Below are 12,344 nucleotides of genomic sequence, written 5' to 3'. Positions count from 1 at the left end.
AATTTTACTTCCAAAAAGCATAGGTTATATTGAACTTAATGTATACATATAGTAGTGTAATAAAATGCTTATAGCGATACTTAAAAGCTATAATGGGAAAAGACAATATAAGTGATGTCAGCTCTTTGGCAGAATTAATATTCTGCCTGCAAGTATTTTTTTTTTTTTTTTTTTTTTTAGCATATGTAGTGGTTGTGGGTATTTTAACCCTTAAATCTAGAAAGTGAGTGCCTCAGTAATGGGTAAATTAAATGTACATCAGTGCATTAATCTAGATTTTGTCTGTTATACTGTGGTATGCTAAATACAAAGGATCTGTGAATGCTATGAATGTTTATGCTAAAACATGGTTACAAACCATCTGTGAAATAGCTTTTTTAGGTATTTGAATCATAAATTCTAACTTAATTATTCTGGAAGTGAAAGTGATAGCAATGTACTTCAACACTAAATGGTTACGGGAGGGCTGGAGCTGCGGATACCCAGCGGAGTGCAGCACCTGTGAGAATTTCTTGTGTCAGCTGCATGCTTTTTTGATGAGGACTGTTGAGGGAATCAAGGTTATTTTCACTTTAATACTTTTCTCCAGGATGAAAATATATCCATGTTTTCCTAAAAGATGAGGTGTTAAATTTGCAGAGAGGATGAATGCCCTTCGTCTTCATGAAAGGATCAGCTTGACAGGAGAATGCTGCTGCTTGTGTTCAGTCACTTTTCATCCTGGAATTCAAAGAGCATTATTTATAATCTCCTATTTGGAAATTTGTAAAAATGCTTAATTTTCTTTTCAGTTTAATCTTACTCAGTACACCTATAGGAATGGTCAGGATGCTCATTGTGATCCCCAACACTGCCAACTCCCCAAAATACTTGAGCATAGAAACATTTCCTCCAGGAGCTGAAACAAATGCTGTTCATTAACTCATACCGAACAAATCCACAGGGCTTCCCTTCATTGATAGCCTTTATGAGAAATCGCTCTCTGTGTTTGGATGGCAGTGATATGGAGTACCAAGATGTACCAATTTTTCTCCAATACTGATTGAGAAAACATGGGAAAGAAAAAATTAGCTAAAATGTAGAATTTAGACAAATTCTGGCCTAAGTATGTCTGCAGAGACTGCCATAGCACCTCAGCTCCAGCCCCTTTGTCGTTGTTTGCTTGCATAAGATACAAACCTCAATTGTAATATAAACATCACTGAAGAATTCCCGCTGTCATTAAATAAGCCTCAAGGAAGCTTTTTGCCTATGGCTAATCTCCAGGTATGAGTCTTTTTTCTTTTTCTCCTTTTTTTTTTTTTCTTTTTTTTTTTTTTTTTTCCTTTCTCCTCCAGAAGCTGTAATCAAGAAAACAGTCCAATTACGTCCTTATTTGTGAATTATGCTTCAAATGTTGATTTCTCTTATGGGCGCTTCAGGAGTCCCTGAGTGAGGAGCAGGACAGCAGCCTGGTCCTTTCTGCAGCCTGGTGCGAACAGCACATGCCAACAAGCAGCATCTGTGGTAGCTGAGCCAAGGCATGCGCATCCCATCAGAGTCGAGGGGATAACCAACAGCCCCATGGGAACCCTGGCTGCAGGAGGGTGTCCAGAAGTGCTGCAAATCCCAGTAGGACCAGCAAAGTCCAGATCTCACTCTGCTTTGGATGCAAGAGTCGCTGTGCCCCCGAACTGCCCCAGCAGAGAGCAGCATTTCTGCCTAAAGGTTCGAGAGGGAACTGGCTGTGGGGCTGGGCATAGGCCCACCTGGAAACTTGTTTTCTCCAAGAGTGGTTCAATACTGACCCTTTCACGTGAACAATAGGTAGGGCTCAGACAGGCAGCAGCTGAACCGAGCTGACTGCCCGGCTCTGCTTTTAGAGCCGTGTTGCTTCTGCAGTCCTGGGCACTGACGGTGCTTAGCAGTCCCAGCGGTAACGAGCAGGCATTAACTAATTAAACCTTCCCTCTTCTGTAGGAGGGAGGTAAATATTTATTGTCTCGTTTCAGAGTTAAGGCAACATGAGATAAGACAGCGTAATGATAAATGATGAACAAGAACCGCTGTGGTGCCTGGCCAAGAGTGAGGCCAAGCACAGAAATGGCACAGCTCCCGCTGAGGCTGAGAAGTTCAGGATCAGGTCTTACTCTCCTCATTATATATTGTCTGATGTTTTAAGTCCTTTTTGCATATGTCACAAACAAGATTTGTGTAACAAAGTAACTGTTATTTTGGTAAATTGCAGGTTTTTTAACTTTGCTACTACTTTGTGCTTCAGAAAGTTCTTGGACCTTCACTAAGTGTGATAAAGTTTGCACATGATATGGTTTGAAGAAATCCTTACCAGAGTCATTCTGATCCCTGTAAGAGAGGCGCAGGTCTGGGTACAGCAGGAAGCTGTTTGTATTTGCTGTGCAAACAGACACACCGCACCCGCTGGGGAGAAGCCATGAGATTGCTTTGAGGGAGCCCTCAGCTTGCGGGCTTTTTCTCTCCAAAACAGCAATTGTATTACCATTAATAAACCCTCCTTGCAAATCTAGGCTGAAATAAAGCTAGAATTTCATTCATCAGTGCTTACTGCTTAAGGCAGTGCTGCCTTCTTATGGTCTCCCCACAGACACGTAGTGCTTTCCTGGGGATAGAATATTGAGCAGAAATTGCTTCCAATCTTCTGTAGGACCGAGGCGTGGGAATGGGTTTGTACTTTGGCTGCTTTCATACTGCCAGCTTATGAAAAATAACAAAGCAAGCAGCCAAGTTGAGGAAACAAATAGGATATTATATAGTTTATTCATATGTGCTGCCTTCCATTCCATTTGTCACCATTTCATCCCACCTGCTGCTGAAAAAGATTCTGTGGCTGAGAGATGCCTTCAAGGCGTCGTTGGCGCACTCATGCTACAAGTGAATATCAATATCTGTGTTGAATAGCCTAAATGTATTTTAAACAAGACATTTCCAAATTATTGCGGTGTGGCTGTGTATGGGGCTCTGCAGAACACCAATTAAGAGTCTGTCAGCATTTGCAGCATGATCCATTGTGAAAATTTATTCCAAGTAGAAATTTGGCATGCAACAACCAAGACTAGGAATTCTCCCCTTCCATTTTTCTCTTCCTCTTTTGTCCTGGAAAACAATATCTGATGCTTTAACTGCTAAATTATTTAGATTAAAAAATGTTCTGTGTGACTAAAGCAAAGAGATGAGTGTTTCAGAGCTGTACAATGGCTCTATGACTCTTTGACACAGCCCAGTGAAACAGCACACAGAGGAAAATTTTGAGGACAGAAAGTTTCATCTGAAGTAGATGCACAACATTTAGAGGAATAGAAGTATCTGAAGCTAGAACAGAGCACCAAAGGTGGTGTGCCTCCTACAGTTATTAGACCTTCATGCTTTTCATGTGGGAGAAGATGCTATTTGGTGAAATGCAGTCTGAGTTTGATCATCAGGCTAGCCACAGGTGGTGCTAACCCACACGGCAGCCATTTCATTGTGTGCTTCCCCTAATGGTGTTTATTGCTGTGTTTTCATCTGAGGTCTGCACTGTCTAGCTCGTGATCTGTTGTAGGATGAAAATTATTGTACAGCAATGTACAGAAATGTATGCCTAATTTAGCATACGTGAGCTCTCTAAAGTCACTGAGGGTTCAGTGCTCTTCAGTCCTGTGATAGCCGTGAAGGTGCCATATTGCTGGAAGTCCAGGAGAGCTGAGTTGTATGGAGGCAGGCAGACCCTTCTTCAGGCTGCTGAATCTCTCTGGAAATATTAACTACGGTGGCTAGAGTGAGAGGAGTTGATTTAACAGATGAACCAACTCAGCTTAGGAAAAGCAAAGGAGAAGTGCCAGAGAAGGAGAAGCACAGCTTCATATGAGGTAAGGGAGGTGACTTTCTACTAGTTATATATATATGTATATATGTATATTTATTCTGATTTGGGATTATGGAGAAAATCATAATGGAGAAAACATTCTGAGCAAGGTGAGCTGTATTTTTCTCAAAGCAGTCAAAGGATCTATCAGAGAGTAAATCGTAGAATCACAGAACATCCTGAGTTGGAAGAGACCAAAAGGAACATCAAGTCCAACTCCTTGACCAACTTTCTTTTGGATGATTAAAGGAACTATGATTTGGCACACAATTTGTCCTTTTCATTCTTTGTAATGCTGAGCGCTGCAAGCTGGAAAGACTTTGCCGCCTTATAAGCTGTGGTTTGCCAGCTCCGTTAGCCACCTCTGTGGGCAATTTGCAAACTGCAGTTCACTGGTTAGTGTAAGATGTTCCTCAAGTATTTGTCCAGGTTCTCATCACTGGTAAGTGCTGATAAAAACAGCTGCAAGCAATGAAAGGGGCTGGCAAAACGTGCTGTGATGGGGTTGCTGGCACGCGAGGACTAGCGCAGCAGGGCTTTCCTGAGCCACCAGACATCATCCAGAGGATGAGAATTTTGAGATTATCCTTTCTGAAATCTAGTCATTGAACCACAAGGACAAAGGAAATCCTGAAGAGCATTGACCTGCAGCAAGGTAGGATAAGCATATTTAAAATAAATCAAGTACTTCACTGCAACAGCAGCAAAATGGAAGGGTGCTAGGGTTGAGCTGAGGGAGTACAGGTGCAACTGTAGCTTGTAAAGTGGGATATTTTAATGACCTACAATTCATCTGCAGCAAGTGTTTTATCTATTATAGTAGTGCTGTTAAGGTTATTATACACCTCAGAATTGAGTTTTGTTCTGAAATCTGCAGTGCAGAGTCTCTGATTTCATCCATATTCAAAATTAATTCACTTCTACACTGACATTTCTGCTTTGAGAAGTGGCACATATTTTTGGGAATACTTCTGTAAAAGAGAAAGGAGTGTGTGTGAAATGAGAAACTTACGTTAAAAATACAATTCCCCTTCCTTTACAGACCAAATTCTTGTTTTGTTTGCTAGCAATCATATGCATTGTAGTCAATAAATACCATAATCAGCAGAGGACTACAGTTCCTGATGTCTGGTTTCATCACTTCTCTTGTGATAATTGACATTCATTACCAAAATTATAATGGCTGTGGAGGATCCTCATGTTTTTTCTTTCTTTTTTTTTTTTTCTTCAGGTATTTTTTTTTTACATGTCGGCAATGCCTACTGCTTACAAAGAGCCTTTACACACATGTTCCTTTGGAGACTTGAGGTATGCAAAGGACGTAGCCGCAGTTTGTGCTGGGATAATTTGGATTTCTGCTTTCTGTGATTTATGCTTGTTGACTTCAAATGCTTGCCCCACCAAAAAGCTGCATCATAAAGCTATTAATGTCAGGCAGCTCGTCTTTTATATGGCTCTCAAATCACATAGAGGAATGCAGAACGCTGCAAAAGCAAAATGCTGAAAATAAATTGCTCTGCGTTTACTGATGCACCCAAGGACTGTGAAGTGGACATCGCAGACATGTTGCTAGTGCCCACATGCATACTGTTCTGGATGGTCATTAATCTCGTCTCAGATTGGCTTTGAAAAGTTGTAAAATAATTCCTTTGTGTTTTTCTTTCTGATGTTCCTCGTATCTCATCTCATCATGTGAAGATAATAGATCAGAACTCTCCTGACTGTGATGGCTGTAGACCCAGGTTAACCTTTACTCTCTGGAAGCCATTTCATGAGGATTTAAAAATGCATTTTAATAAAAGGGAGCTATTAATCTCTTGGCCATTTGTCTCTCAGATTTGTCATGCTAAAAGCTGGTATTATACCATATGAACACTGTCTGCCTGGGGACAATTTGCATCCCACATTTCTGGGAGGACAAAGGTAGATGTCTCATTTAAACAGGGGCAGGCGATGTGAGGTGCAACTTAAAGCTGGTGTGCTTCAGGGATTGCACTAGTCTCAGGGACACAATTCTTTGAATAGCTCTTCTCTCTGCATTTGTGCTGCTGAGAAACCAAAATTCCTTGTAGCATGTCTTTTAGTCATTTCTGTGTGGGGAAAATGTAAAACAGTAGGTGGGCACATAGGAAATAAGGATTTTGTGGAGAAAGCGATACAGGTTTTAATGCCATTCACACTTATTATTTTTATGATTTAAATTTCAGATTGAATAAATTAAATTGTGAAGGAAGGTATTTCTTCCATCTGCTGTAGGGATATGTAAGGTTTCTCCCTTTAGGGATGTGGTAAACCTCTAGATGAATTTATTACACACAATTTGAAAAGTATTTCTTGTGTCCAAAAGGGCAAAGGAAAAAAGAAAATGGAGACAAAAGCAATATAGCACTTAGGTATGCAAATCTAAATGGTATCATGTGAGACCTATAGTTAGAAAAGGTGTTTATGGGTGTCATAAATCCAATACTACCTTCTGCCTGTGACCTTGGCAAAGTCTAAAATTTCAAGTTGTTAAAAAAAAACAAAACTGTTCTCATATATGTATTCATGCTTGATTTGTTTTCCTTTTCTTTCTTGCTTTATTATTTTTTTTCCACTGAAGGGAAGTTTTTGTTCCTTCCAGTATTTGTTCGGGGCAATGTTAAATGTGCAATATGCAAGTGCAGAGGGTATAATTAGAAGTAATGGAAAGGAAGAGCAAATCGACTTCAGACTGCTCTCACTGTGAGGGCTATTAGGAAAGCAGCGAGTCTCTCCCGTTGTGCTTCTCTCTCTTGACTGAACACAGCACTAGAGGCAGAAGAGCTAAATCATGTCCTTGTGCCTTGGAAGGCAGGGCTAAGGGGACAGTGTGGCAGAAGGATGGGCCAAGTGCTCTCATAGATCTCTCATTTCAGCCTCTTGCAGGAGGTGGCTATTAGCCTCCTACAGTAAAAGCAGTCATCATCACTTCTTTCTGACAGTGCTGCTGGTGGTGTGGAGGTCCTACCAGGTGGTGGTAGTCTTGCTGGGTCCTGCGAGGGGGTGAGCAACCCATATATCTATGTGGAGGCGTACTAAATGGGAAAGTTGCTTAGCTCCAGCTGGGGAAAAGCACAGGGTAATTATAAAGGATCAAATGCAAGGCATCACTGGAAATGATGGCATGAAAGCAGAGCGCCTGGCCTCTCATGACATGATGCTCATCACGGGTTGACTGTGTGCCTACTTTGATTTCTCACTGTTAGGAGGTTTGGCCTTTGTATGGAAATACTGTTTAGGATCAAATGGAGTTTTCTGTCTAGAAGTGGCACAGACTTAATACAGTGCAGATGGGATGCTCTCAAAGGCACTGGTGTGGTGGAGGCTGGTGCTGGTGGGAGGAGGTGTCCTGCACCCTGAGCCAGCCTGAGGCTGGGGAAAGCTATCATCTGAAACTCTGGGGTTTTAGTAACAATCAGTGTCAGTGAAAATAATAACCAGCCAGATCTGTAGAGCCCTGATGTGAGTGGTCTTTATCTCTTAAGTATTCCCATTAAAGACATGAAGTGTCTGCCATTTTTGTGCTGTTCCCAGTCACATTGCTTCTCAGGACACTGCCAGATAATTGGTTCTTGTAATTCTCTCAGACTGTCAGAGATCTCATTATTTGAGATCTCAAGTAGGGAATATTAAACCTACGCTTAGGTTAAACCATTCACTTAGGTGCCAAAATTAAGCATATCCTTCAAGTGATTTCCTGAAAGGTTCTGCTGAAGCCCAGTGTTGCAAAGCAGATCCTATGTTATGCACAAAAAAAAAAAAAAAGAAAGAAAAAAGAAAAAAGACCAAGTGTAGTTGTTATGGTCTGATGGAGGCAGCAAAAGATATAATGCATACGGGAAAGTCTGAGCATTCCTGAACACAGATTTGCAAGAAATTTCCATCCTTATCATCCATGAGTGCTCATAACGGTTAATGCTCTTGCAGAAAATGCTGAAGGAAAAGGAAGAAGATGTACTGTTTTTATAAAGTATAGCCCATGGCCAAAGGAAGAGAGACATTTCTATGCTTATAACTTGTTTGTTTATTTATTTATTGCTATTAACTGTAATTTCATTGCAAAGAAATAACCGTGAAGAAGAAGTTCACGTTGCTGCCTGCACAGAGGAAGCGGTGCAGTAGGAGGTGTACGTACATCCATGCTGTATGGAGATACAGATCTGTGCAATATGCTTTTGTGACTTGAATTTGTTTGGAAGCCAGAAGCTTATCCTATTCCTGAGTATCTTGCGGGCAGGTCAGCCAGTGTTTCCAGAGATTTGCCTGGCTCATTAGCTGATTTTTCTGAGTCAAACCGTGTACGGAAGATCTCCTGCCCATGAGAATCGGGTTGTGGCAGGGCAGTGAGCGTGAGCCAGCCCCGGCCCAGGCTGCCAGAGCAAGACGCTGTCTGCAGGAGACCACAGGGATGTGGTTGGACGTAATTCAGGTCCCTGCTTGTTCCTCCCCCCCAGCCCCTTCAGGGCTTTGCGAGGTTTGTGGAGACTTAATCCCACTGTGGTTTGGGGAGGGGAGAGGATCCAGATGCAACACACGCTGTGAGCTTGCTCATAAGAAATTGCACATATTTACAAGCTTGTTAATGATAAGGCCACAGTAATAATAGTTTGTAAATTGTCATTGCTCAGCATATGAATTAACAACCCTTTGGTGGAGAAATTTACACTTCTAAAATTTTTCTTCCTGCCTTCTTTGCTTCATTTTGCATCGTGTTCTTTGGGCCCATGTTAGAATGAGCCTGGAAAAGTCTTCGAGTTGGAATGCAGCACGGGACAGAAATGCGTTAGTTATAAGCCCTGATTATATGACAGCATTCATTTTAAATTATATATATATATATTTTTTTTTTTTCCAAGGAAATATTTGGTGTTTTACTTGATCAGGTATGCAACATGATGCCTTTTCCTCTGAGAAACTTGTAATTTTAAAAGGGCAACTTCCTGCTCCAAGGAAAGTGGCTCTTTTGCCTCACAACTTTGCTTGGCTACATGTATGCATCTGTCGTGGTTTAACCCGACCGGCAGCTAAACACCACGCAGCCGTTCGCTCACCCTCCCCCCTCCCTCTCTGGGACGGGGAGAGAAATGGAAAGTGAAGCCCGTGAGTTGAGATAAAGACAGTTTAATAAGACAGGAAAAAAAAATAACAAAATAATAATAACAATAATAATAATGATGATACAATGGTGATAATACGAAAGTAATAATAGTATGTACAAACAAGTGATGCACAATGCAATTGCTCACCACCCGCTGACCGATGCCCAGCCTAACCCCGAGCAGTCCGGCCCCCTCCCCCCGGCTAGCCACCCCTATATATTGTTTAGCATGACGTCAGATGGTATGGAATACCCCTTTGGCTAGTTTGGGTCACCTGTCCTGGGTCTGTCCCCTCCCAGCTCTTACTGCACCCCCCAGCCTGCCCGTTGGCAGGACAGAGCAAAGGCTGAGATGTCCTTGGCTTAGTATAAGCACTGCTCTGCAACAATTAAAGCATCGGGGTGTTATCAGCACTCTTCTCATTCTAAGCCAAAACACAGCATTCCACCAGCTACTAGGAAGAAAATTAATTCTGTGCTAACTGAAACCAGGACAGCATCTCATATCTCTCCCCGGGAGTGTCCACCATGTACCTGTTCCACCCCTACTGTGTGAAGAGTCACTGGTGTCTGTGTTACCCTGCCCTCTTGTTCACTCTGTGGCCAAAGACGAGGCTCAGTGGTGTACTGGGAGACTAAAGAATAGTAATGATGTGATATCATGGTCTCAGAAGTGCACAAAACTCTTTCCAAAGAGTCCAGGGAAATAAATCCTTTTTAATTTGTAGGAAGCTATGTTGGAGGCTCTAATGGACATTCAGGACATGCAGAGTGCCACGGCGCCATCAGTGAGGTGACTGATGCCAGCTGACCCCACGGTCCTGCAAACGATGGCACTGCACGTCCATGTGATAGGATATGCTAGCTCACCTTCAGAAGTGTACGTAGTGCTCTGCACGGCATCCACACTGACTTCAGTCTCTGCTCTCTTTGGCACCACCAATCCATGCAGTATTTTGCAGCTTGGACATGTCCGTAGGTATTGAAATGTTTGTGAAATTGGATGAAACTTTCTCTCCCCAATACCTAAACCATTTTGAAAAGGGAGATTTAAGTATTGTAGCAGTTCTTATTTTTTTCTGTATAGTCTTCATATTAGCAGCATTTCGTTTAGAATTCAAAAGGCAAACTGTGCTTTTTTAGCAGTGTAGCACTTGCAAGCACAGCTGTAAATTCATTTTGACCCAGTGTATGAGTTTCAAAACTGTTAGACCCCTCTATTTAAAATATGCTGACTGATTTTCACAGATCACTGGGAAGCTTCTGCTCTGCTGTGTCAAAGCATATTTTAGAGGAACAAATCAAAAAATCCTCAGCAGTGCGCTGCATGAAATAATAATTTGAAGGGCTAAAGCCTTATACCATGATGCTCTATAATCCTGTCTCAATGCATTGCTGTGAGTAAACACTCCTCTAAAAGCATGTCACTGTTCTAGTTTATAACACTTTATAATTACAAAAGTGTAATCAATAAAATGTCTTAAGTGGCTCCTAAGTAGAGAAAATGATTAATGCACAATGTCTAATACACAGATACATGTAAAGCAATTTCCATAGTGAAGAGTTGTAACATTTTCATGAAGTTAAATTCAAATATGCTACTGACAAGTAACTTTCTTATTTTATTTGCTGGCTTCCGTTTAGCCACTTGGGAATTTCCATATTATGGCAAAAACACTTGTGATATATGTATATACACAGATTTATGTAAAGGCTATTCTTCTGCCCTGCACTGTGGTATGGGAAGGGACATACAGATGCTGAGTAGGGAAGAATATTCCTGCCCTTACTAGAGCATGTGTTCTCACTGTGTACTTTGGAACTGTAAAATAAGAATGGTTTCATTAGGAGCTGGTTATGACAAAGCTGCAAATTGCCAGTGTTTTTATTTCTGTCTCACTGAGGCCCTGCTTTGAATCTGGTTTCCACTGTGCACAACTGCTTCTGACACCACACAGGTTCCTTGGCAGACACAAATGGCACAATGCATATGTAAAACAAACGATATGTAACATTGTTAATAGCTGCTCTAGGAATCCTAATTTAATCTTACGGTAAACTTAAAATGATATACTTCTAAGAGAAGGGCTTTCTTTAACTAGAAATAGACCTTACTTTATGCTGCTCTCCTCATTCTTTACTCATAACTCCTGCAAAATGCCTATTGATTTTAGTGGGAGTCTTGCCGAAATACAGGCTGAGTAGGGAATGCTGTGGGAAGCCCTTTGCTCCCTTCGTGATGGAGGTTAGTCATAACACAAAGCACCTGAAGCTGTTGTGACTCATCCCATCCTGAAAAAAGAATGACGGGGGAAGTATTTTTCCACCACATGTTACTGTGCTGAAGGAAAAACATTGCAAGGATTTCAATAAGTAGTCTGAGACACCAGAAAGGATGTTTAATTTCAGATTATGACTCTTCCTTATTCAAGCATGAAGAAGGAGCACAGTTTGTTGTCTTTCTTTAGGTTTGTGATTTGTGTGCATTAAAATTGTGAGTATTGGCTGCAGTAAAACATAGGAATGTTTCTCAGCTAGCAGCATGCACGTCTTCTAGGGAAGTCATTATGTTTAGGTGGTCTCATTATCCCTGACAATAATATTGCAATTAGCAACCATTCATAAAAATTGCATATTATTTATATAATATGGTCTTTCTGTATTGGCAGAAATAAGCTTTTGGAAAAACTGTTCATTATTGGCGTGTAGTTGTACAGTTCTGTTAAGTAAAATTTGCTCAGGGACTCATTAGCAGGTAATAGGTTGTCAACCCATGTCTCCAACAGACATAGCACGCTATTTGCCCTTCAACATGAGTAAAATTAGAAAGTACATTTGCAGGAGGCTTTGTGTGGCCTTTAAAGGCTGCTGTTCTGCCTCTACCTGAAGCCAGTCTGCTCGCTCAGGTCATCCAGTTACAAGGGAGAGTTCCTGGAGCCGGCCCAGACCTTGGGGTTCCAAAGAACAGCCAAGGACATCCAGGCCTTGACTTCTTGTAATGCTAGTACTTGTGAATCTGCGTTTTCACATCTCACGTAATGTTCATACAGCATTGTGTGTGAATTTAACACATTTTTAGTGTCCAACTGTTTTCTTCAGCCAGTAGCTGGAATTTCCAGCAATGTTGCCCTTTGCCAATGCCATCATCATTGGGATGTGAACAAGCTTTTGCTTACAAGGCCAGCATTTAGGTACAGGGCTTCTTGTCTGTGCCTTTGAGCCTTTGTCCTTGTCCTTGAGTGTTACTTGCTGCTTCTCCTAATCCCTACCTCTGAAAGCACTGCCACACCACAAGGTATGGGTATTTCTGAATAAATAAGCTCAGCGAGTGGAAACAGGCTGTTTGTAAGGCTGCATGATATTTCC

The 12,344-nt window shown here is 41.5% G+C and overlaps 2 long non-coding RNA genes across 2 annotated transcripts in view; both read left to right on the top strand.

Annotated features, from left to right (window-relative positions):
• The first annotated feature begins 3,071 nt into the window (after positions 1-3,071).
• LOC311441948 overlaps positions 3,072-12,344 on the top strand; it is a 44,942-nt gene continuing 35,669 nt past the window's right edge. Inside the window, exon 1 of the long non-coding RNA XR_014696343.1 lies at positions 3,072-3,863. This is a non-coding gene — a long non-coding RNA (uncharacterized lncRNA). The remainder of the gene's footprint in view (positions 3,864-12,344) is intronic.
• On the top strand, positions 4,175-5,683 carry LOC311441949. The gene is made up of 2 exons (XR_014696344.1): positions 4,175-4,514; positions 5,091-5,683. It is a non-coding gene; the product is annotated as an uncharacterized lncRNA (long non-coding RNA).

This window comes from Aythya ferina (genome assembly GCF_964211825.1).
Source record: "Aythya ferina genome assembly, chromosome: 10".
Taxonomy (NCBI): Eukaryota; Metazoa; Chordata; class Aves; order Anseriformes; family Anatidae; genus Aythya; species Aythya ferina.
Note: the sequence above shows the minus strand (reverse complement) of the source record. Positions and strands in the feature narration are given on the sequence as shown.